The 25229-nt window shown below is 35.4% G+C and overlaps 1 protein-coding gene across 2 annotated transcripts in view; it reads left to right on the forward strand.

Annotated features, from left to right (window-relative positions):
• The window catches only part of CADM2 (cell adhesion molecule 2), a 1080415-nt gene that overhangs the window by 698735 nt on the left and 356451 nt on the right, over nt 1-25229 (forward strand). The gene's annotated exons all lie outside the window — the stretch shown is intronic.

The following is a 25229-nucleotide window of genomic DNA, read 5'->3' on the forward strand; positions in this document are numbered from 1 at the left end:
TAAACCGTGATCTCAATGAACTCAATTTCTCCCCCTGGGTTTCAGTCTCCTTATCTGTAAATTGAAAAAATTAGATTAGAAGCTCTCTAAGGTCTCTTTCAGTGCAAACATTCCCCGTTTCTAATTTTACATTACAAATCTACTTGTGTTCCCAGTGGAGAAGAAATAGAACCTGCAAATCTGGCCTCAGTAAGCAGTGTACAATAAATGAACAATACTGTTTGTGTGCTTTCTCTGATTCCTGTTCACATATGAATTCTTGTTATAATTAAAAATGAAGCTATATTGTTTTATTGTTCATGAGAGAATAACTAAGTAAAAATAAATAATACAATAACATATATTTGTTTTATTCTATCAACTAATAGAAAATATGCCTTAAATTTTCTTGTTTTTATTCCATCTCAAATATCCCAAACGTAACCCTCATTTTAAGAGTCTGCCTTACTCAATAGTCATTAAACATGATTTCAAAATTTTTGCTTTCTGCCGATGGCACGTCAGTATCACATTCTTCCCACTTACTAAGATCTATGCACCTACGGTCTTCCACCTTTCATTGATCAGTTTATATCTAAGCAAATCAAATTCAACTTCTCAGCAACTTGCAGAAAAAAGCACCAAGAGTATAAATCGATGGCAGTAAAAGCTAAACTTGATATGTTAACATAAAAAGATTTTAACATGATGGCCATGTATGATCTGAAGTTGTATAGAAGGAAGTGTTATCTCTGAGATAGAGATATATGATACAAAGAAGAGATGTGAGGAAGTAATTTAGCAAGACAGCAGAGACATGAAGAAGGTTGTCATTCATAGCAGAACAATGGAGTGACGATACTGTGGTCACCTCTGTGGCCTTATTCTTTCTGTATTTTCACTCTGTTCCTGCCTTTCCCAAATTTAATGGCTTGGGTCCTTCTCCACCATAGATTGATCACCTCTCCCTCTCTTTCTCCCAGCCTGCCAAAGAAAAGTCAAAGCGTGATTAGTTTGTGGCAGTATGATTCAGTGATCTTTTTGTCCAACTAGTCCCATTTAGGCCAAATTTCTAGAAGGCTTGGCCTTTCATAGCCAAAGTGGGCATTAAAAAGTGCTTGGTTGGACAAAAGAACTGCCAGTTCCTGGAGGTAAATAATGTTTCTCCTGTAAAAGGAAGACTCTGCAGTGTTTCTATTAAATTGCATTTTTTTCTTCTTTACACTTATAATAAATCTCCGATCACTTGGAGCAACACAAATGAATCTCTGTAGCCTACAATCACAGAGACCAACTAAAATAGTAAATATTTCTTGCTTGTTTTCGAAGCTTGTGTATCCTGGGATGGGGGTGGAGGAGAATAGGCTGCATGGTATTTCTTTCTCCCGTAATTGTCATTGCTTCAGAATTATAGTAGAGCAACAAACCTGTTTCCCAACAGTATATTAATTTAATTATTACTTTCTAGCTGAATACCACTCTTTCATTTTCAACAAATATATACGTGGTGAAGAGCTGCCAAGTGATTGAAGTGAGAAGTGAAAACTAGATGACCTAACTTTGGACCCTCTTTCCAATGCATCCCACTGCCTTTAACCCTAGATTGTTTTTTCGCTTCTCCTTCCCCTTCTCTAACTCTATGTCAGCCACACTGGCCTTTTTCCTAGCCCTTAAAGACATTAAGCTATCATGTTACCCCAGGACCTTTGCACTTGCTGTTCTGTATGCCTGGAAAATCTCCCCTCAGGTATACACATAGCTGAATCTTAACTTATGCACACCTCTGTTTAAAATTGATCTTCTCATATATGTATTCTTTGCATATATACTCATCTGAATTAGTATCACTCAGTACTTTCTATCCCCTAGTATTTCTTTTTCATAGGCCTTAACACTACTATATAAGACATAAAATCATCTCATATGTTTACTGGGTTATTATTACCATTTTCAAAATTGATGTCTGGAAAGGAAGCTTGATGAGTGCGGAAATGTTGTCTCTTCTGTTCACTGCAATATCCAAAGGACCTACTATACGTACTATAGTATCTGTCGTAGGGTAGGTGTTCAATAAATATTTATTAAATGAATGAAGCAAGACATTAGTGTAGGAAAATGTGTTGGAAGTCTCATAGAGTTATTCAAACATAAGTCAAGAAAAAAATAAACAGACAAGTAAAATTTACATAATTCTAAAATTTACTTCTAGGGTTTCTTAATGATATGCAGTAAAGGTTCTCCCTCTGATAATGCTGATACTCAGTGGCTTGGTTAAAATAACTGTTTGCTCTCTAGTTATTTAAATATGTATATTTCTTAAAGTGAAATATAATTCATTTATATTTCTTAAAGTGAAATATATTTCCTAAAGTGAAATATAACTCTTTTGGAAGAGATAAACTACTCCCTTGAGTTTCTGATAATTTTTATGAATCAAATATATTCTAACTGAAAATATTCAGTTTGCCACCATTCATCTGATTTTTAAACCCTTTTTAAATTATACCATAAACATAAAAATAATTATAAAATACCTCTACTTTCTGACATGTTACAGAAATGGTTATGTGTATAAAGAAGTGTGTAAGCAATCTTAGTGTTGGGCTATTTAGAAAATGCACAGATTTTTTCATTTTTATTTAATCATCTAAATTGAATCTGATTTTGCAAGTAAGCACTAATGGCACTTTAAAAGCCTGGTAAGAGCAGAATGAGTGTAGAGTGATACAATACCCATGTTTCTGTAGTTTTCCCCTTGACTAAATAGAAGAGCTGTGTTAATGCAGTATTTCTTGCCTGCCTGTTTATCAAACCATGTTAGGGTCAGGCTTGCTGGGACTAAACTGGTAGCCTTTGACTATAAAGAATGTCAGGTAAATGGATGTAAATTGTCTGTCTTCTGACCTAAGGGCTAAGACACAGCACCAGGGGACAAGTGTTCCACAAACTCAGCCCATTAACCAAAAAAGCCCTCTGCCTGTGTAAAGGGACAGAAGGTTACCAACAGCTTGCAAGTAAAAACCTCACTGTCACTTAGTCACAATTTTTCTTCCAAGTGTAAGAGAAATTCACTCTATGAGCCAACAATATTCAGCTTGCAGATTCTGTCTATTCAGTTCCAAGACACTGACTATCTACCTAAAGGTCTGAGTCAGAAGGAAAAATAAGGTAGTCTCCAGGGGCGTACTAATTTCAAGCTTATGTGAGTGTTCTCGTAGATAAATTCACCAAGGTTACAGTGTGCTTGCTTGGCAATTTATCTAGATTACTGAGAAGAGAGTGCAAAAATAAATCAAAAAAGCAAAAATAATATTTTATTTAAGGGGAAGTACCTAAAGAAACACCAATTCTGACAGAACTATTGAATAAGTATCATAGTGCTACTCTCTCTGAAGAACTTATAAGTAGGATGTTAACAGGAAGGAAGCAAGGACAGAAGGGAGGAAGAAGAGAAAGAGGCAGAGAGAGAAAGAAGTAAGGAAGACAGTGTGCTTCCTTCTTCAGGCTCATCTAAACCCGAATTTATTTTGCTAAGCCTTTTTACGTTACTTTAGCATATGATGTGGTATGTGTGGGATATGTTTAGGGTTTGGGAATATGAGAATTTGTGAGATACTGGGATGCAAAATCAGAAATTCTCGGTATTATATTTGAAGTGAGACATTTGTATTGGGATTGTCATTAAACATTTTTAACCAGAAAACCGATAACCGAAAAGATCCTGGGATGTTTTCTACCCAAGAGTCACTCCAACAGTTTATATGTGGGCAGGTTTCACTGTCCTCTGTTTCTCAGGATCATTCATTGATTTAAGAAACTCCTAGTAAAATGTGGACACCGGGTTAAGTTTGGAATGCAGCAGTCAACGAAACCAGAATGGAATTCTGCACTTGTGAGGATGACATTTTAGTAGGCCTGACAGATATTAATTAGAAAAATAGCAGACACACAGAACTGTGTTAAATAAATGTAAATGCACATATACATTTAAAATAAATATGTGTAAAAAACATATGTGCTCAATATGATAAGGAAATGTCCCCATGCTAGCACACCCAAGTTAGTGTTTTATATTTCGATCATCTTATATTGTGTTTTGGGTTCAAACAGTCCTACAGAAGTTGCTATGATTCTTTTATGTTCTAACTGTCTAAAGAATGACTTATTAGGTTTTAAATTTGAGCTATGATACAATTGGCTAAATAGAAACCTCTTAAAATCTCTAAGGTATCTTGCAAAGAAGTCACCAGGAATATAAATAAAGCAAAGATGAAAAATTGCTATGAAAATGTTTGTGCTCTAGAGAGCTCTTTTCGTTTATTTTTAATTTAGCTTCCTTGCTATGACTTTTTAGTTTTTGAAATATTAAAATGAGATTATTTAAACAGATGAAAGAAAAATCATTAATTCATGTCTCACACTCTATGACAGACAGTTATCATGGTCTGTGAGCAATAAATATGTCCAAGTGTGATCCCACCAGGATTTTTAATAGTATTTTGTTGAATGATTTGTATTGGTTTGCCTGAAAAGTTGATCATAAAATCTTTCTTACCACATTAATATCCTTCCTGGTGAAAAGCAGCTCTACTTTTGTGCTATTCATGTGAATAGAATTTATGACCATCATAAGAGACATTAAAGTTTTTCATATCTAAATATTGAATTTCTGTTTGTGGGAAGATGTTTGCTCTTTTTTCCTATAGTGAATAATTGTGTTTCGGGTCTCATCTTGAGTTAGCTAAGTCATTCTTAAGTTTTGCACTGAGTATAGAAAAAGCACACATATCTAGACTGCTGATTTTATTTGTGCATTATGAAGTATTTGCTAATATTTGACTTATGCTCATTGATTTACTTCAGTCTTAACTCCACCTATTACTAAAATAATGCCAAAGTATTCATGTGCCACTTTTCCCTTCATATTATTAGGGCATATACAATTTTAATAGATCTCTGGTACTGATAATAATATAGAAAATTTTCCAAATCTGAAGGCTCCAAGTTTCCATTTTTAAGGTTATATTTAGCTCCTGTACCTTAGGATACAAAAACTTCAAGTGCAATTTTATAGAATTTCAGGAATTTATTTAATTGTTCAAATCTTAAACTTCTTTCAACCATAAAAACCATGCTTACTTTTCAATATAAAAGTTTCATATTCTGTTTCAGAAAATGATATTGTTGTTTCACAAATTTTTAAGGAGAAATTTAATGTTAAAAAGGACCATGAATCAAAGTACCGCATTGTGTTTATAGCATGGATCAGAGGACTGATTTTTAGAAGCTAAGTGATCTGCATGGGTGCTGTAGTATGTATTCTGTTTTCATGCACATGCATCTAACACCCCGATAGCATTCTATATTTCATACCTTTCTCCTTTTCTAGTACCTTTTCTAGTATCTGGTATCTTTTTTAGTACACTGAATAGAGTAGTTGTTTAATGACAATTTTTGATGGTGGGAATGAAAAAGAAGAAATGGACAAATCAGAGTGCCTTTTTAGGACAGGTTGGGGAAAACCATTCTGCAGATGTCATTCATTAATCAAAAGGGTGTACTTTTGTAACAAAAATGTCGTCTAAATTTTATCATAAAACTTTAGCAGTAAAAGCACCTTAAATGACAACTAGTCTAATTTCTTCCTGTGTATGTGTGGAGTGGGAGACAGGTGGCATTTGGAAGGGAGAGGAGATAACGTGCATGGTGTCAGAAAACAAAATAAAACTCCTGCATATTTTAACTACTACCAGGCTTTCAGCATTAATAGGCTAATTAGAGAGACTGTCCTTTTTAAAAACAATGAAGTATCATTTGGCTTTTGGCACTCATGTGCACTGAAGTAGCCAGCACTTGCTGGGCCGCTCCTGGCTGTTGACACCATAGCAGATACCTCACTTTGACATCTTCCTGATTCCCATTGATAGGGTCTGTTGCATTAGGCCTCCACGCCTGAGTATTGAAACAGAGCCCATTAATTCCATGTAGCCTTCGTCCTTTATAATAAATGGGCTTAACTTTCCCTGAAAATCAATTAGTTTTACATCATAGAAATCTAGACTCCGAGGCTTTAATGATCATTTTGTCTATTTCCCTCCCAAACCCAAATAGAAAACTTGAATTCCGTTTAGCATAAAATCTCTGCCTTGCTGCTACCTTTGCTATTCATGAAACTTTTGATAAGATCTCCCTAGAGACCCATGTTTATTAATTTAAAATGTAATCTTATTTTTATTTTTAAAATTTGAACACTGTTCTTTTTCCTTAATGTATCTTAACTTACCTGCTTATTAAAAGTATATTTTTGATCGTTGTAACATAGGACAGACTGGTGAGATTTCAAAGTCAGTCATTAATGACATCCAAAATGACTTCTCAATTACATAGGACCTTCTATCTTGAGATAGCACTGTTGGAAGCAACTTCCTTACATTCATCTAATTGTTTTTCCATAGAATTTCATTATACCTATTATAGCCTATTCGTTAAAAAGCATTCTTAATACTTCTTTCATATGACAATCTTTCCACCATATACATATTGCTTTTTGTTTACAAGCATCCTATCTCTCAATGTTAGACATTCCCAGTTGCTTTAACACTTCTTTGTCATCCCGTTCTTCCTTTGACACCATCATCTCCTCAACACACACACCTTTAAAAAATCCCTTTTCAAAGATAGTTTCTGTGACATTTATATCCCATTCAGAATATCTCATTAGTTCTGGTGCTGTTCTATATATCATATAGGATGCTAAACTTTCATATAGGTTTATACAACTTACAAGTGTTGTCTGCGCAATGAAGAGACATTGTGGGAACTATCATTGCTCAGGCCCACACAGGACACTTCTGCTCACGTAGCCTAAAATTAAGTTAGCTTTTCTCAGCTTCATGACACTGTTCACATATATTGACCTTATTACTGATTAATACACTTAGGTTAAACTCCCTGCTGTCTACAGTATATATTTATATGTTTTTTTTTAACCCAAGGAATGATTTTACAGATTTTAGGATTAATTGTCATTCAACCTGAATTATTTGATAAGTCAGGAACTTCAATATATTTTTAGCTTCATTTAAAACAATTACTTATGGCAATTTTACATTATTTATAACATTCACTCACATCCTCCCTCTATAACTTCATTCAAACCTCCAGATGCAATGAAAACAGGTAAGTGCAGAGAAAGAAGGATAACAAGGAAGGGAAGCTACATCATATGAACATGATTTCAGGAACAGCCTCAAATTATAGAATCAAATATTTATTTGAAATTAATTGTTGTATACTACACTGACGTAAGCTAAGAGTAAAATAAAAATAATTAAAAGAAACTCAGTATATCTCTAGTCTTAAATGTTCAATAAAGATTACAATAAAATATATAGATAAAATAAAGAACTATTTTGGAACAAACATAAAGCAAATTCAAAAAGGCAAAATGTATAGTTAAATAATGAGGGACAGGAACTAATGAGATACTCTGAGTGAGCTCTAAGTAGTCGCACAAAGTATCTTTAAAGAGTTTCTGTTTGTATAACTTGGAAGACATGTTTAAAGACAATGCTTCCAAAAATGAAAGCAGATGAAACAGTGCTCTTCTCATCACTAGAGATAGACAAGCAACATCTGGCTAAACATATTTCTGATTATTATTATGGGGATTCATGACTGTTCTTACAGCTCTGCTACTGGACCTCTGGATTCCTTCTAACTTTGATATCCCATGACTCAGAAAGTAAAGGATAAAATATAAAAACCATGATTTACTATGCCTACAGCTATGGTTGGAGGATAACAAAGAGGTAGAAAGCATGAAGTCTAATCACACATCGGCTTACCAAAAATGAAAGAAGAGTAGTATAATACTATGTTAAGCAATGATTTGCTGTACTACCTGGGATTGATGAGTGAGAAATCAGGTAGCTGAGAGATCCGTGTGGACTAATGATGTGGGTAGGTATTTTTGAGAGGTGACAGTTGTGCTTTGAAGGCAAAGAGCAGGAGTGAAATGGATGTTCCAGGGACGGCTATTGGTGGACAGTGAGCTGTGGAAACCTAAAGCAAAAGGATAGTGAAGGAGATTGATAAGGCCATCTTCATTGTCATCCCACCTTAGTACTGGACTTTATCCACTCTGTCTAAGATGATTGACTAGTCTAGAAATTGTTAGAATCCTAGGCTATTTCTTTCCAGAGCGGTGGCTTTCAACTAGTACTGTTCATGCTGACTGCCAACTGGTCTTTATACTTGTAGTTTCCTGTTGATACTAATATTTAGTGTTATTGCTTTGTAGTCATTCTACATACGATGTCAGATTGATCTCTTAAAAATACTCTTTTCAAACTTAACTCATCTGTTTAAGAATCTATAACCATGGCCAATAGTTCATTTCTGTTATACAGCCTGATCATAAAGTTCAAGCTGACGCAAACATTTTCCATTCATCATCTAATTTAATCCTCATAAAAATCTATGAAATGGCAATGTAATATTGGCAAACACAAAATGGCATTTGGTTGTATGGTGACTCATGTTAGTTTAGTTATTCCATTATTAATTAAATGAATATTATATGCTGGTCAATAGTGCAGGGTGGCAGATCTCAACTGGGGTGAGTTTTGTTCCCTAGCTGACATTTGGCAGTGTCTGGAGACATTTTTGTTTGTCACATCTGAGGTGGGTGGCTGCCGACCTCTGTTGGACAGATATCAGGAAGGCTGCTAAACATCCTACCACTCACAGGGCAGCCCCCTACAATAGAGGATTATTTGGCAATACATGTCAATAGGCTGAGGTTGAGAAACCACAAGGTAAGGTTAAGAGATATGGTGCACAGCAAAACAGACAATCTGCCCCTGCCCTCAAAAAGTTCACGTCATTTGTTGGAAGGCAGATATAAAGTCAATAACCACAAAATTAAATATATAGTATTAAATATAATAAATCAAATAAAGGTAAAATATAGGGGACCGTGAAAGCATAAACCTGGAGGGATCAATTTAGATTGTGTTGGAGGGAAGTGCCATGAAAGACTCTTTGAGAAAGCTGTACTTAAACTAAAATTTAATGAAAAAATACGAGTTCACAAGGCTAAGTATGCGCAGAGGATCTAGAGGGGGAAAGACATTACACTTTCGGAGAGCAGGAGAAAAGCCAGGAGGAATAGACCTGAGTGAACTGGGGTGTGTGGATGAGAGATGAGGCTGGTCTCTGACTGTCTTATGTATATAAGTCTTTTCTCTCTAATAATATTGTAGTTCCCATGAGGAGAACATGACAAATACAGTATTTATTTTCTATCCCATAGAGCACTTTAAACGATATTGGGACATAATAGGTACACAATAACTTCTTGCTAACTTGACTTGTACATTTTTCCTAAGAATCCAATTTCTAGATTGTATTATGCCTGTTTTCACTTTGGGGGAATGGTAACACATTTGACAATCTTTCCGATTAATTCGGGAATTGCTTCCAATCGCGGAACCAGCCTGAGCGCTGCCATCTGTCAGGCAGTCACCGTGTCTGCAGGCTGCCCGGGGCTGCGCTGAGCTTATTATATAATGACTATTAGTAAATCACTTGTTGTCAGCTGGCTTTATTTTGGAATTTGAATAAAAACGATATATTTTGTTATTTTTCCTGAAGAATTCTTTCTAAATAGCATTTTCCTCTCTATTAGATATTAGTAAATTGTTTAAAGAGTAGTGCAGATATTCATTTTGCTATATGAAGAATTCTGATGATTTATAACACACTGAATTATCACAATCCATTTAATACCAGGCGTGTCCAATATAAAGACTCATAAAACATTTAAAAATATTATAAAGGAAATAAAAACCCTTTGAATGCTAAGATTTTCTTTGGAAAACATTACAATTACTATTAACATAGGAGAATAAATTTTTAAAAAGCCATTTTAAAAGTATTCCATAAAGAATACTTCTGATTCATTCCAAATACTCCCTGAATTTATATTTTATAAAGTTAAGTGAAGGTGTCAATCTAGATTAGTGAAAATATAAAAATGTTTCACATTTCTAAGAAGTTCTGATTAATATATAAATTGGTATCATTTTAACTAAAGGTTAAAAGGATCATTTTGGTCTGAATTGGTGGAATTTTTACCAAGCTTCCTCTAGAGAAAAGATAAAGGACTGATCTTGAAAATTTCATGAAAGGAATAATATGTTTTTATCATAACAGAAAAACAAAACGCTTTCTATGAACAGCTGTATATCCCATATAATCTGTCTCCAGTTAGGTGTGCTGACTGGAATACTTTGTTAGATCATTCTCTGCAATGTTCCTCAGTGTGTTTAGCTTATCCTGGCAGCTTTGTGTTCCATAAGCAACTACTGAATGACATGATGAATAAATAATTATTGAAGCCTAACTGCGTCATACACTCTGCAATAAAATTTAAAAATATATACATACCCATAGAGAGATGTTTTATGATTATTTTAATAGAACTTTGCTTTGGGCAATATTTAAGTTTTGGGGAATTCAGAAATATCTCTCTAATTAGCACTTTGCTGTTTCTCCATTCTCTTGATTTCATAAACTGCTTGCTTTCTAGAGTAAGCCTGATATTCCTCCTCTAAGGTTGCAAAAATAGTACAATCAAACTTATCAAAAGGTCAGTTCAAGTTCATGTTCCTTTGGCTTCTTGCCACCTAGGGGATAAAGTTCCTGATAGAGAACTGTGTAATCATTTCAGAGAATATGGGGGTTTGGAGTCATGAAAAAGAACCAGATATATGAAAAATTCATGGTCCTTCATTGGCATGCATACTGTTCTTTGATTTTCATCAGACAGTAAATGAGAAGAACCTGAAGTCTTGTTTGTGTTAACAGGGCTCTTTTAGATGCTGGACAACTCCTGTAAATAAATACTCAGCATGTCATCCAAAGTTCTGCCACTGCATACAAGAATAGACTTCGCCACACTGGGGCCTAAATGTAGACAGCGATTTTCCTGACTGGCCGCTATTAAAAACAATTTACATTAGTAACAAAATGCATGGAAGAGAAGACGCATCATAAGATGACGTTACCATATAGGATACAGAGGCAGGTGTGAGATTTACAGTTCATTAGGCATGCTGATTACATTCAGCATTAAATTAATATAGAGAGATAAGAAGAATATCAATTTTGCAAGTATATTTTGGAAAGCACTTTCTGCTTAATCTTTAAGCTAAGTGCTGCAGGTGAGGTTAAAATTTTTCCATCTATAACAAAATTTAATGAACATATTGAATTGCAGTGCAGTTAGTAGCATGCCTTAAATATGCAGGCTTCTCTAAATGATAATCATTTTAAGTCATATATATGTGAATGAGAGGCACTGTATGATTTATGAGATCAGAACGGCATAACATGTTAAAGCTGAAAGTGACCTTAGAAATCATCTAAAACTGTCTGGTTCATTTTGCAGGCGATGAAATTGACAAGTGGAGTCAAATGATTTCTCAAATTTTCAAGATAAATTTCTGAAAGGTTTTCCACCATTTTATTCCTATTAACCCATTTAGCTTCATAGTAGCACAGAGAAAAAATTAAATAGCATACTTTTACTTGCAAATTCGAAATGAAGTTTTGTTCCATTGCTTCTTACTAATTGTTTAGTGAATAATTTTCAGGTTAAAATTACTGCAAAAACATACCCATACATTATGGAAATACCTGATACATTTCACACAGATAGCTTGTTTTGGAGGTAGATAAATGACCTAAAGGGCTCAGCATGCATTTTGCAACGTGTAAGAGAAAGGCATTTTTATTTTGCTGTTGATCTGTTGCTTTTAGCCATGAAGGAAAGAATGCGCTTTGGTTTGCTTTTTTCACAGCTTCATTTCTCATGTGTCTTAGAGTGACACAAATAGACAGGCTGACAACAGATTTATTACCTAAAGCTCAGCTGAAAAATTAAATGATACAGCTAAAAGTCATAGTCAGCCTGAGTACCCTCTGACCATCACAGGATTGAGTAAGCACTACAAAGCCCAGAATAATAAAGTGGTGAATTATTTGGGAGAAAAAGAGGTTGGGAATATATCAGCAATTTGATCAGTCTTGACTGATTAAAGAGGGAAATACTTCTTAAAACATCTATCCCATCTCTGAATTATTTGCCTTTGTAAAGGAGGAAAGTCGACTCTTTCCCGGTAATCTACCAGGTAATTGTCTCACATTTTTACAAAGCAATATAATCATTTACTATAACTTTTCCATATTCAGATTGTCCGTTGAGCATTAAAGGAAGCTAGTTTCAGCACCAGTGGTATGTGAAGGTGTTACACCAAACTGAAGTCTGAAACCTGAACAATGTTTGTTTTACATATGTTCAGGTGAAATTGTGTATAAATTAACAAATAATTTATATTAGCTAAAAGTAAACATTGATACAATAAAAATGGCAAGAACACTAAATTTTTCTAGTTTGTATTTGATGTCTTTTAATCATTTCTGAAATGTAATTGATTCCAAACCTTTCGTCTCAAGGAAGAGACAAATTAACATTCTGTGTTGAATGCAGATGGTACTGAATCCCACTTTATTAAAGTCATTTTTCCATGTTTTTCCTTTATATTGTTTCAGGGAGACTATATAATTAGTCTTCTGTTATTTATTTATTTTTGTAATTTTCACAATCAGGGAAAAATTATAAGGAAATAAATGTATCTTCAGAGCCTAGAAGATTTTGGTAGGTGTGAATAACATGCCCAAAGGTAAAACTCATCTCATGTCTTATTGAATATGTGCCAACACTTTCTCCCCTTTATGATTAAACAAAGAAGTTATCTCAAAAAAGCTTCAGGGTTTATTATTCTGGTGTACTTATGTAACGTGAGTGAAATAAAATGAAAAAAACAAAAATCTTTTTTCCTGTGAGTGCCACCTAGATAATAAGTGTATGTGATCACAGAAGTATATCTTATAAGGAGTTAAATCCTAAATCATTTAACTTTTATATCCTCCTGCTCCTTCTTGAAGGAAAAAAAAAGGACAGAGGAGGAGAAATAGATTTAATAGTTCACTATTCTGTCTAAAACCTTCAAAGTTCCCTAATGTGTTTATTCAGAATTACCCTAACACGATATTGTTCTTTATGGTTGTCTGATTTGCTTATACTGTATGATGCTCTCCCTGTCTTAACAGGTTAAAAGCAGAATGAATGTCATAGAGCTGTGTGAGCCTTTTTTGATAAATAGAACCCTTAGTGGAAATCTAATAACTTCCAACATAAAATATTGATCCTGCTCTACTTATTCTTGTGAATCTTTTAATATTGCAAAATCTTGATTTTTCACAATTACATGAAAAGAAAAATAGAAGGTTACAGTTTATTTTCCAAACGTGACTGGTTTATTTTTAGTAACGCTGAATGCCAAATTCTTTTTGCTTAATAATTATAGTAACATTGAATATGATGAAATTTTCAAATTACCCAGGATTATAATGAACCTAGCTAGTATAAGTAGAAAAATAAAGTATTTTTATACTTGCAGTTGTGCTTTTGCTGCCCTCAGGTACATAGACAACAGTGGAAACAGTGGAAAAGTTAGCAGAATCCAGGTGGTCTAAATTTTTGTCTTTTTCTCCCACTCCTAAAATATGACGCTTGGAGGATAAGTCTTTTAAACAAAGTAATCACTATGACCATTCAAACTATGAAAATATTAGTAGGTCAAATCGTGTTGCCATTGTGTGTGTTTATGTGTCTGTAGTGCTATAGCAGAGAGCCACCTTCCTCAGCAAGCCTTAAGCATATATTTCCTGGATACAGCCAGAACAAAAGTGGTGTATGTTCCCACCCATTGGTGGATCAGAGCTACCACTCACAAGATGTGGAACAGGAAAACAAATGAAGCTCACATATGATATGTCTTAATATTTAAACGTTATAAATCATTCTAATAAACTGTATATTATTATAAAATGTGCTCAAGTCTCCTACCTTGACAAATACAACTCCCTAATGATGTGGAAGGATTAATTCAAGTTTAGAATTCTTGGACTCCTGTGAAACCACGCTTAACCTGATGATACACATCCTCGGTCCCTATCTACTCCCCTTCACACCCTACACACATCTTAGTAAAGAAGAATATTTGTTTGCACACTAGATCTTACATCCCCACTGCAGCTATACTCCTAAAGACAACTAACTCCCTCTTGGTTTAGCAGTAGGCAAACCAGAGCACTTTGAGAGAGAGAGAGAGAGAAAGACTTAGGTGGGCTCTGAAGTGGTTCGAAGACGTTGGGACACAGTTGCTAGGGTCTTGTGTATTAATGCATGTTCATGCTGCTGATAAAGCCATACCCGAGACTGGGTAATTTATATAGAAAAATAGGTTTAATGGACTCATAGTTCCACGTCACTAGGGAGGTCTCACAATCATGGCAGAAGGCAAAAGGCATGTCTTACATGGTGGCAGATAAGAGAGAATGAGAGCCAAGCAAAAGTGGAAACCCCTTATAAAATCCTCAGCTCTCATGAGGATCTCTCTCTACTGTGAGAACTGTATTGGGGAAACTGCCCCCACGATTCAGCTGGCTCCCACGGGGTCCCTCCCACAACGTGCGGGAATTATGGGACTACAATTCCAGATGAGATTTTGGTGGGAACACAGCCAAACCGTATCATCTTGTGAGTCTTGACCGTAATCTAAAGTCCCCAAACAGCCACATCAGCAAAATCTAGGATCTTGTTAAAAATGGAGAATTTCCGGTCACACACCAGTTCTGTTTCAGAACTACTGAAACAGAATCTGCATTTTAAAATGATCTGTCAGTAATTTACTTCAAACCCATTTGTCTAAAACAAAGGGTAAGTGTGTCACAGATGCCAGATAGGCACATCCCCTTGGTCCTTCAAGCTCTTCTCCCAGGGCTATCCCTAACTTCCAAATCTAGGATGTAAAAGCTGTAAATACATGTTTGTATTAATCACCACAGACAGTAGAACTATTTTTTTGGATAAATACAAACTAAAGATTTATTTTAATGAGGGATGTTAAGACTAGGGGAGGCTAAGTATCAAATGGGGGCAGAGGTTATGTAGGAAATCTCTGGACTTTCCTCTACATTTTTCTGTGAACCTAAAACTTCTTTAAAATATCATCTTATTTAAAGAGTTCCAATACAATAAATTTAAATACACTGTAGAATTGAAACATTGTCTTTCTTCTTTCTTTCTTTCTTTCTTTCTTTCTTTCTTTCTTTCTTTCTTTCTTTCTTTCTTTCTTTCTTTCTTTCTTTCTTTCTTTCTTTCTTTTATTTTGAGACAGAGTCTCACTCTGTTGCCCTGGCTGGAGTGCAGTGGCGTGATCTTGGCTCACTGCAAGCTCCTCCTCCAGGGTTCAAGCAATTCTCCTGCCTCAGCCTCCTGAGAATCTGGGACTACAGGCGAGTGCCAGCATGCCCGGCTAACTTTCGTATTTTCTAGTAGATATGGAGTTTCACCATATTGGGACACCTGGTCTTGAACTCCTGACCTCGTGATCCACCTGCTTTGTCCTCCCAAAGTGCTGGGATTACAGGTGTGAGCCACCACACCCGGCCTTTATTTCTTACTGATAGAGAATAAAGATTGTAATAGTAGACCTCTGTTTAAACAATCATATGATTTGATGTGGCTATAGAGAGTTTAATATAAATTCAATAGTATTTGTTTCCGTTTACAGGCACAAGCTCAAATTTTGTTCTATCCATGTTAACACATACATTTTGCTACATGATGTATACAGGCAGCTGTTGATTATAGCCCGAATGCTAGCTGCATAAACTCACAGACTAAAACTAACTTCCTTCTGTTTAATATCTAATTATGTTTCTAACATTGAAGACTAAAGACTAAAGTTGACGTTTTATTATTAGGGTTTTTATTGGGGGTTTGAGTTTTATCTTAAATCGAACTTCACTTCCTGTCAACATTAATCATGTACATATTGAAAAACTAATAAATGCAATATTTGGCCTCTCAGTTGCCTTCTATGAATTTTTAAAAAATGGCAACGCTGGTTAGTGTCCTAAAAATGTTAATTATATTTTAATTAAATAATTACAAATGTTTTTTAAACACACATCTTTTAGATTTATGTAATCTCTGACACTATTTTTATGATTAATATTATTCTATACCAAGAATAATTAATATTAGAGGATTGGCAGTCTTTTGGCTTAAAAATTATTTATAGACTATAGTACTTAGTTTTATAAAGTATTTAGTATCTAAATGACTTCTGTCCACTTCATATGATCTAATATGATACCAAAACTTGGTTTAGAGTGTGAAAGGAAACTATCTTGGGACCCCAAAATCACTAAGCTAAAGAGAAGCGTCAACCTGGGAACTGCTTAGGGCAAACCTGCCCCCCATTCTATTCCAAGTCACCCCTCTCCTCACTGAAATAAATGCATATCCCGTTGTCTTCTCTGGAGAGCCTAATCAGAAACTCAAAAGAATGTAACCATTTCTCTCTTATCTACCCATAACCTGGAAGCACCATCCCCTTTTGGAGTTGTCTTGCCTTTTCAGACAGAACCAATGTTCATCTTACATATGTTGATTGATGTCTAATGACTCCCTAAAATGTGTAAAACCAAACTGTGCTCTGAGCACCTTGGGCACATGTTGTCAGGACCTCCTGAGGCTGTGTCGCGGGGCGCATCCTCAATCCTGGTAAAATAAACTTTCTAAATTAACTGAGACCTGTCTCAGATCTCCGGGATTCACAAGAGCATTTTTATTTTATGTCAAACATCTACTTAAAATGTTATATTTATTTCAAGTAACTATCAGTTGAATTAAATAGGATTGTATGTCACAAATTTTTTTTAACTGACAATTACATTTAATAGGTTAACACAATTTTAACATCATTAATTACGTTTACTTACCAATTGACAGGAACATTCAAAATGAATTATAGTTAGGTAACTTAAAAGAATGTCATTATCATAAATAACATAATTACTTTAGCCATAGTTGCTTTGTTAATAATTACAAATCATCTTATTTAACTTGGTATAAGTTAGAAGACACAGAAACAGACAAATGAAAGAATTGTGGAGATAAAAACAATGATGAAATGAAAGTAATTAAAAATTGTGGTAAAGGGAAAAATATGATACAATGAATTGCTGTTTCATCTAAAATATGGGAGATTTGTTAGAAATTAATAATTCAAGAGAAAATAGAAGACATTAGAAATTTATACACTTTAGAAGGAAATTAGTATACACATTATACAATTGACTAATAAGCAATATTTGATCTATTTTATTTTCTTCTACTTATTGTAAGAGGAAGACAGAGGAAGACATTTTAAAGCAAACAAGGTCAGTGCATCAATATGCAAACATGAGATTGAAATATGTGGATAATTAGATATCTATAGTCCTCCTACTATTTCAACCAAACTACCCAGAGTCTTTCAGTTGTTTAGAGCAAGGGTCCCCAAGTTCCTTGCTGTGGACCAGTACTGGTCTGTGACCTGTTAGGAACGGGGCCACACAGCAGAGGTGAGTGGACAAGCGAGCATTACTGCCTGAGCAACGCCTCCTGTCAGATCAGTGATGGCACTGGATTCTCATAGGAGCACAAACCCTATTGTGAACTGGGCATGCCAGGGATCTAGGTTGTACACTCCTTATGAGAATCCAATGCCTGATGATCTGAGGCGAAACAGTTTCATACTGAAACCATCACCCCCAGCAACCCACCCAATGTATGTGGAAACACTGTCTTTCATGAAACCAGTCCTTGGTGCCAAAATGGTTGGGGACAGGTTGTCTAGAGTTCCTTCCTCAGCTAGGTTTCACAGAGAGTCAACAGTTATACAACATAGTGAATTATGGGCTGTAGGGATGAGACAGGACCATTTACATATAATAAAGAATATTCAAAACTCAATAATGTAACATCCACCCTTTTTGAAAATATGTAAATGATTTGGACAGTCATTTTACCACAGAAGATACATGGGTGGCAAAAAGGCTACTGAATAGATGTCTCACATCATTACTCACTAGGGAAATGCAAATTAAAACCACAATGGAACATCACTACATATCTGTCGTTATATCTTAAATGAAACAGCCTGATCATATCAAGTGTTGGAGAAGGTGCTGAGGAACTGGAATTCTCATGAACCACCAGTGAGAATGAAAAATGCTAGAACCACCTTGGTAATAAATTTGGCAGTTTATTTATTTGTTTGTTTATTTATTTATTCATTCATTCATTTTTTTGTTTTGTTTTGTTTTTTTGAGACAGTGTTTCACTCTTGTCACCCAAGCTGGATTTCAGGGGCATGATCTCAGCTCACTACAACCTCTGCCTCCTTTGTTTGAGCAATTCTTCTGCCTCAGCCTCCAGAGTAGCTGAGATTACAGGCACCTGCCCCCACGCCCAGCTAATTTTTGTATTTTTATTAGAGACAGGGTTTCACCATGGTGGCCAGCCTGGTCTCGAACTTCTGACCCCAAGTGATCCTCCTGCCTCAGCCTCCCAATGTGCCAGGATTACAGGCATAAGCCACTGTGCCTGGCCAAATTTTGCAATTTCTTAAAAATTAAGCACAATCCTACCACATGATCAAGTTTTTCCTTCCTATGTAGTTACCCAAGAGAAATAAAATCAAATGTTCATGTCAAGACTTTGATATGAATGTTCATAGCAACTTTACTTTTAATAGCCAAAAACTAGAAACAACCTAAATGTCTATCAACAGGTAGTATGCCTATAGAATGAAATACTACTCAGCAATACAAAGAAGAAAACTACCAATACATGCAAAAACATGCATGAAACTGAAAATTAATTCATCAAAGAATGCTAAGAAAAGAATACATATTGTATGAATCTATTTATAAAATTCTAGAAAATGCAAACTAAACTGTAATGACAGAAAGATCACTGGAACCTGTGGATGGAGGTGGGGGTAGGGAGGGACAGGGAGGATGTGATCAAATTTGAAGATGTGCAGTTCATTGCATATAGTTTTTATCTCTATGAAGCTATTTCTTTTAAATGTTGCAAAGAAAAAATAATGAAAAGTTGGGACCAATTCAAGAACAATGAAATGGAAGATATAGCTCAGAAACATTTTATATTTTATGATTTTACATTTTACATGCAATATATTTGTGCGTATGTTTGTGTGTATATATGCATCACAGAGGACAGGTAAGAAACTGTTCAGGACGGTTTACCAGAGAAGAAGTTATCGAGAATTATTGAGGGATGGGTTAAATAGGTGCAGAAAGACAAGTTGAGGCTAGATTGAAAAACAATATGGATTTTGCATTAAAAATAAGGAGGAGTTTCTGGGTCAGGACATGTTCAGAGCTGTTCTCTAAGAATTTCTAAGGTGTGGGGTGTAGAGTTGATTTTAAAAAGATATTGAAAATGAGCAGATTATTCAGAAGATAATTATAAAAGTGTAGGAAGCGCTAAGAAAATCAAACTAGACTTAAAGCAGTGCCTGCGGAAAATATGAAGATAAATGAAATACAGTTTTTCTTCCCAGAAGACATACATGAAATATGGGTATAAAGTCTTCTATGGAGTAGTAAGAAGTTTGGTAAGATGAAAACAACAGAAAGGAAAAAAACAGGACAGTTTCTGCGAAATAATTGGAAGGTACAGCTTTTGGATACCGACTGTATCTGGGCAAAATTATTGCAAAGACCTTGAGGTCCCATGCATAGGGTCAATGCAGAATGATACAAGGAAATGTAGGAGGTGGATGATTAGAGATCGGTTGTTTTGTAATTTTTTTTTTTATCATGGGAGAGGAGATAGTAAAGCCTTCTCAGAGTTGGAACTGATAAATTAGTGACAGAATCAGCAGAATGACTCTACCTCTAGAGAAGACCTCAGTGACTTGCCTGCATGGGGGATTCAGATCAAATGGAGTAGCTAGGAGAGTCAGTGTATGTAAGGAAGTTTCTGTGGGGAAAAATGAAAAGTAAAGGAGGCCTAAAGAGAGGTAAACATTTAATATTTGGTAAAATTTTAGATTTTACTGTTTTGGAGACCAAAGAATTATGAGAAATGTAGTTAACAGAGTTTTGGTAGGTAGCTAAAGCTATGAAAAGTAACGCTGGAAGAAAAACACAGGTGCTATGATATTCAAAATGATTATTACAAGGCAATGAATAAAAGCAAATGGGGGTGGGGGGAGCCGAGAGGGGACAAGAGAAGGACATAAATGGGGGGAGGAGAGATAGTGACAGAGCAGAAATCAATGTCACAATATCCTGGTTGATGAGGAGAACAGCCACTATTGCTAACAGTCAAGATAAAAAGACAAGCAATAAGGTACATAGTTCATGTTGCTACTTAGTAGGTGGTACACCAGATAGTAGAGAGGGAAATCTTTCTGGACCATTAAGTCATATTCTCTTTTTTAAAAAAGACCTTTCTCCCCTAGTCTAGGAATTTTTTAAATTGTGTTTTCATTTATAAATATCTATACATATTTATGGTACAGTATGATATTTCTATACTTGTATACATCATGTAAAAATAGAAACAGCATTTAGCATTTCTGTCACCTTGTACATTTATCATTTCTTTGTGGTGAGAACACTCAAAATCCTCTCTAGCTATTTTGCCATATGCAATACAATATTGTTAACCATAGTCACTCTACTGTGCAATAGAAAACTCAGATTTATTCCTTCCACCTAATTGTAACTTGGTACCCGTTGACCAGTCTCTCCCTACTCTGCCCTTCCCTCCCCAGCTTTTGGTAAGCACTATTCTACTCTTATTCGACTCTCTACTTCTATGAAATTGACTTCTTTAGACTCCACGTATGGATGAGATCATGCAACGTTCGCCTTTCTGTCCCTGGCTTACTTCACTGAGCATAGTATCTTCCAGATTCATTCATGTTGCTGCAAATGACAGGATTGTATTCTTTTAAAACTGAATTCTTCTGTGGATGTGTGTGTGTCTCTCTCTGTGTGTAATATTTTCTTTATCCATACATTTGTTAATGAAAACTTAGGTTGACTCAATATCTTGGCCATTGTGAACAGTGTTGCAAAAAACATTTGGCAATATTCTTGATTGCTGATTTTTGCTGAAAATCTAGGCTGCTTGTTCCATTTATGCAGTACAACAACTACCCTGTAGGGCACATTAAAAGATACTGCCTCTGTCCTGAGAAGGTAGAGGCTATTGGGTGTAGAGTTTTTGCTGAAGGATTGTGGCTTTGGGAATAGAAAAGTTGAGACTTCTTTAGCCTCAGCATGCATAGCCCAGTACCAGGACCATGTCTTGACTGATCAGGGCAGGCTGAGTTTCAGACCTACAAGCCCTTATGCAGTGCACACATTTCCCAGGACCTAGCAAATCCGTATATATTAAGATCATTTGAGTTGCAAGTTTTATGGAATCTTGATTTTATAATACTAAAAGAAGTTATTTAAGCCACTACAGAAAAGAAAGAAAGTCATGTAACTAGGTGAAGAAAATATTGATAGTGAGCATGTTACAATTTTTAGGATGTATTTTAATGTTTTAACCTTCAGCCCTTGAATTTTAATTAACTTTTCCTATAGTCTTAATAATTATTTTACCTTACTGATTTTTGTATTTTGAAGTTTGGTCTGGTAAAATTATCGATTTAACTATCATTTAATCTAAGGCACTTTGTTTCTACATGATTGTGACTGAAATAACTTACTCCCTGGTTACTCATCACCAGTTATTCTCTGTTTCAAAGACTAGAGGTCATTATAATTTCTTTATCACATAAGAAATGATTAGTGTGTAGCCCTACTTCAACACTTATCCAATTCTTACTTATTTTCCCCAAGGAAAGCTCATTAAGCTTATTTTGATACTCCGAATTAAAGGATACCTCTCAAATTTCTTCTCCCACATACTTCACTGGTTGTTCTGAACTCCAAAGAAAGAAAAATCAGAAGGAAGCCGGGCGGAGTGGCTCACACCTGGAATCCCAGCACTTTGGGAGGCTGAGGAGGGCGGATCATGAGGTCAAGAGATGGAAACCATCTTAGCCAATATTGTGAAACTTCGTCTCTACTAAAAGTACAAAAATTAGCCAGGCATGATAGCTGGTGCCTGTAGTCTCAGCTACTCGGGAGGCTGAGGCAGGAGAATCACTTTAACCTGGGAAGAGGAGGTTGCAGTGAGCCTAGATTGAGCTACTGCACTCCAGCCTGGCTACAGAGCAAGACTCAAAGGAAAAAAAGGAAGGAAGGAAGGAAGGAAGGAAGGAAGGAAGGAAGGAAGGAAGGAAGGAAGGAAGGAAGGAGGAAAGGAGGGAGGGAGGGAGGGAGGGAGGGAGAGAAAGAAATCAGAAGGAGGCTGGGCACAGTGACTCACGCCTGTAATCCCAGCACTTTGGGAGGCCGAGGCAAGTGGATCACGAGGGCAGGAGACCAAGACCATCATGGCCAACATGGTAAAATCACATCTCTACCAAAATGGAAAAAAAAAAAAAAAAAAAAAATTGCCAGGTGTGGTGGTGCAAACCTATAGTCCTAGCTACTTGGGAGGCTGAGGCAGGGGAATCACTTGAACCCAGGAGGTGGAGGTTGCAGTGAGCCGAGATCACACCACTGTACTCCAGCCTGGGCTACAGAGCAAGATTCCCTCTCAAAAAAAAAAAAAAAAGAAAGAAAGAAAAGAAAAATCAGAAGGAAATAATAAATGTATATTTTTTGAAAAATGCATATAAAGAAGAATAGAATGACTGACTTTTGATAGTTTGGTGAAATTTCAGGATATTTTTAATACCCCTTTGATTTTTTAGCACTTTGTGAAGATATCTACTCCTTTTTACTTCAGACCAAGGGACAGTTTTTATCATCTTTTATGATGACAGCAACAGTGAGTTAAAATAAAGTAAAAATGCAACAAACAAGTAAGTGTGTGTTAACAGACTGAATTCTACTCCTACCTGCCATTCATATGTTGAAGGCGTTGATGTGACTGTATTTGGAGATAGGGCCTGTAGGAGAAAATTAAGATTAAATGAAATCATAAAGATGGGAGTCTAATGGAATAGGACTTCCTTGTAAGAGGAAGGGACACCAATACCCACAAGAAAAGGCCACGTAAAACACAGCCAGAAGATGGACACCTGCTATTTAGGGAGAGACAACCCAGCAGAACTTACCCTTCCAGTACCTGAATCTTGGACTTCCAGCCTCCAAAACTATGAGAAAATAAATGTTTGCTTTTTAACCCACCCAGTGTGTGGTATTTTGCTATGGCAGCCCCAGATGACTGATACAGTGTATATATTTTAAAATATGCAATATGAATATACTGATAGACACTAAAATGCAATTTATAAATATTTGTTCATACTTTTCTTCATTGTTCATTTAATTAAATATTTATTGAGCACCATCTATACTCCATGCACACTCCCAGCTGCCCCTGGGATTGTAAAGATTAGGGGCATGGATTGTGTCCTCACTAAGTCAATGGAGTACTTAATCCTTCCACTAGTTATTTTAATTATAAAAATCCTAAGATACATGGAATATAGACATGGTGGCACACATTTGTTTTCCCAGTAACTTGGGAGTCTGAGACAGAAGAATCTCCAGAAGTTCAAATTCAACCCTGGCAGCACAGTGAGATCCTCTCTCAAAAAAAAAAAAAAAAAAGAAAAAGAAAAGAAAAGAAAAAAGAAAAAAGATAAAAAGAAAAGAAAAGAGATACCTGCAATGATAACTAATTGGCTCTAAATGGAAAATTTTCTGCCACTTTCCTTGACCTTCTCCCTCAGAATGTAACCTCCTCTAATGCCTCGTGTTTTTTATTGTTTTATTCCCATAGTATGAGTTACACCATGATCCACCCCCTAAGAATGTTAAAATAATGACTTAAATATTTATTGTTTCATGTTGAAGATTTTTGTTCTCACAAAATGTGAATAATTTGGATTTATTTTATTTCAATATCTTTAGGGATAGAAATAGTTCCTGCTTACATGGATGAATTGTATAGTCATGAAATTTGGGCTTTTAGTGTACCCATCACCCAAATAGTGTGCATTGTACCCAATAGGTGATTTTCTATTCCCATCTCCTACCCTTCTTTCCCCATCTGAGTCTCCAGTGTACATTATACCTTTGTACGCCTTTGCTTACCCATAGTTTAGCTCTCACTTGTAAGTGAGAAAATGTGTTATTTGGTTTTCCATTCCTGAGTTACTTCACTTAGGATAATGGCCTCCAGTTCCATCCAATTTGCTGCAAGAGATATTATTTTATTCATTTTAATTGTTAAGTAGTATTCATATATATATATACACACACACACAGGTACATACACACTCACATGCACACAAACACACTTATATACATACCACACTTTCTTTATCCATCAACAAGTTGATGGGAACTTAGGCTGATTCCATGTCTTTGCAATTGTGAGTTGTACTGCGATAAGCATACACTTGCAAGTGTCTTTTTGATATAATGACTTTTTTCACTCTGGGTAGATATCCCGGAGTGGGATTTCTGGATAGAATGGTAGATCTATTTTAGTTCTTTGAGAAATCTCTGTATTGTTTTCCATAGAGGCTGTACTAATTTACATTGAACCAACAGCATTCCCTGTTCACAGCACCATGCCAACATCATTTTTTTTTTCTTTTTAGTAATAGCCATTCTGATTAGGGTAAGATATTATATAATTGTGTTTATATTAAGTGAGTGTATTAAGTTTGCATTTCCCTGATGATTAGCAATGTTTAGCATTTTCCATATGTTTATTTTCTGTTTGTATATCTTCTTTTGAGAAATTTTCATGTTGTTTGCCTACTTTTTAATGGAATTATTTTTTTCTCACTGATTTGTTTGAGTTTCTTGTAGATTTGGGATATTAGTCCTTGGTTGAATAAATAGTTTGCAAATATTTTCTCTCAATCCACTGGTTGTCTCTTTACTTTGTTGATTATTTCTTTTTCTGTGCAGAAGCTTTTTAGTTTAATTGAGTCCCATTTATTTATTGTTGTTTTGATTATATTTGCTTTTGTGTCCCTAGTCACAATTTCTTTGCCTAGGCCAAGGTCCAGACAAGTTTCTTCTAAGATTTTTTTCCTAGATTTTTATGCTTCCAGGTCTTACATTTAAGTCTTTAATCCACCTTGAGTTAATTTTTGTATATAATGAGAGATAGGGAATTGGTTTCATTCTTCTGCATATGGCTATCCAATTTTCTCAGG

This window comes from Theropithecus gelada, chromosome 2, assembly GCF_003255815.1.
Source record: "Theropithecus gelada isolate Dixy chromosome 2, Tgel_1.0, whole genome shotgun sequence".
Taxonomy (NCBI): Eukaryota; Metazoa; Chordata; class Mammalia; order Primates; family Cercopithecidae; genus Theropithecus; species Theropithecus gelada.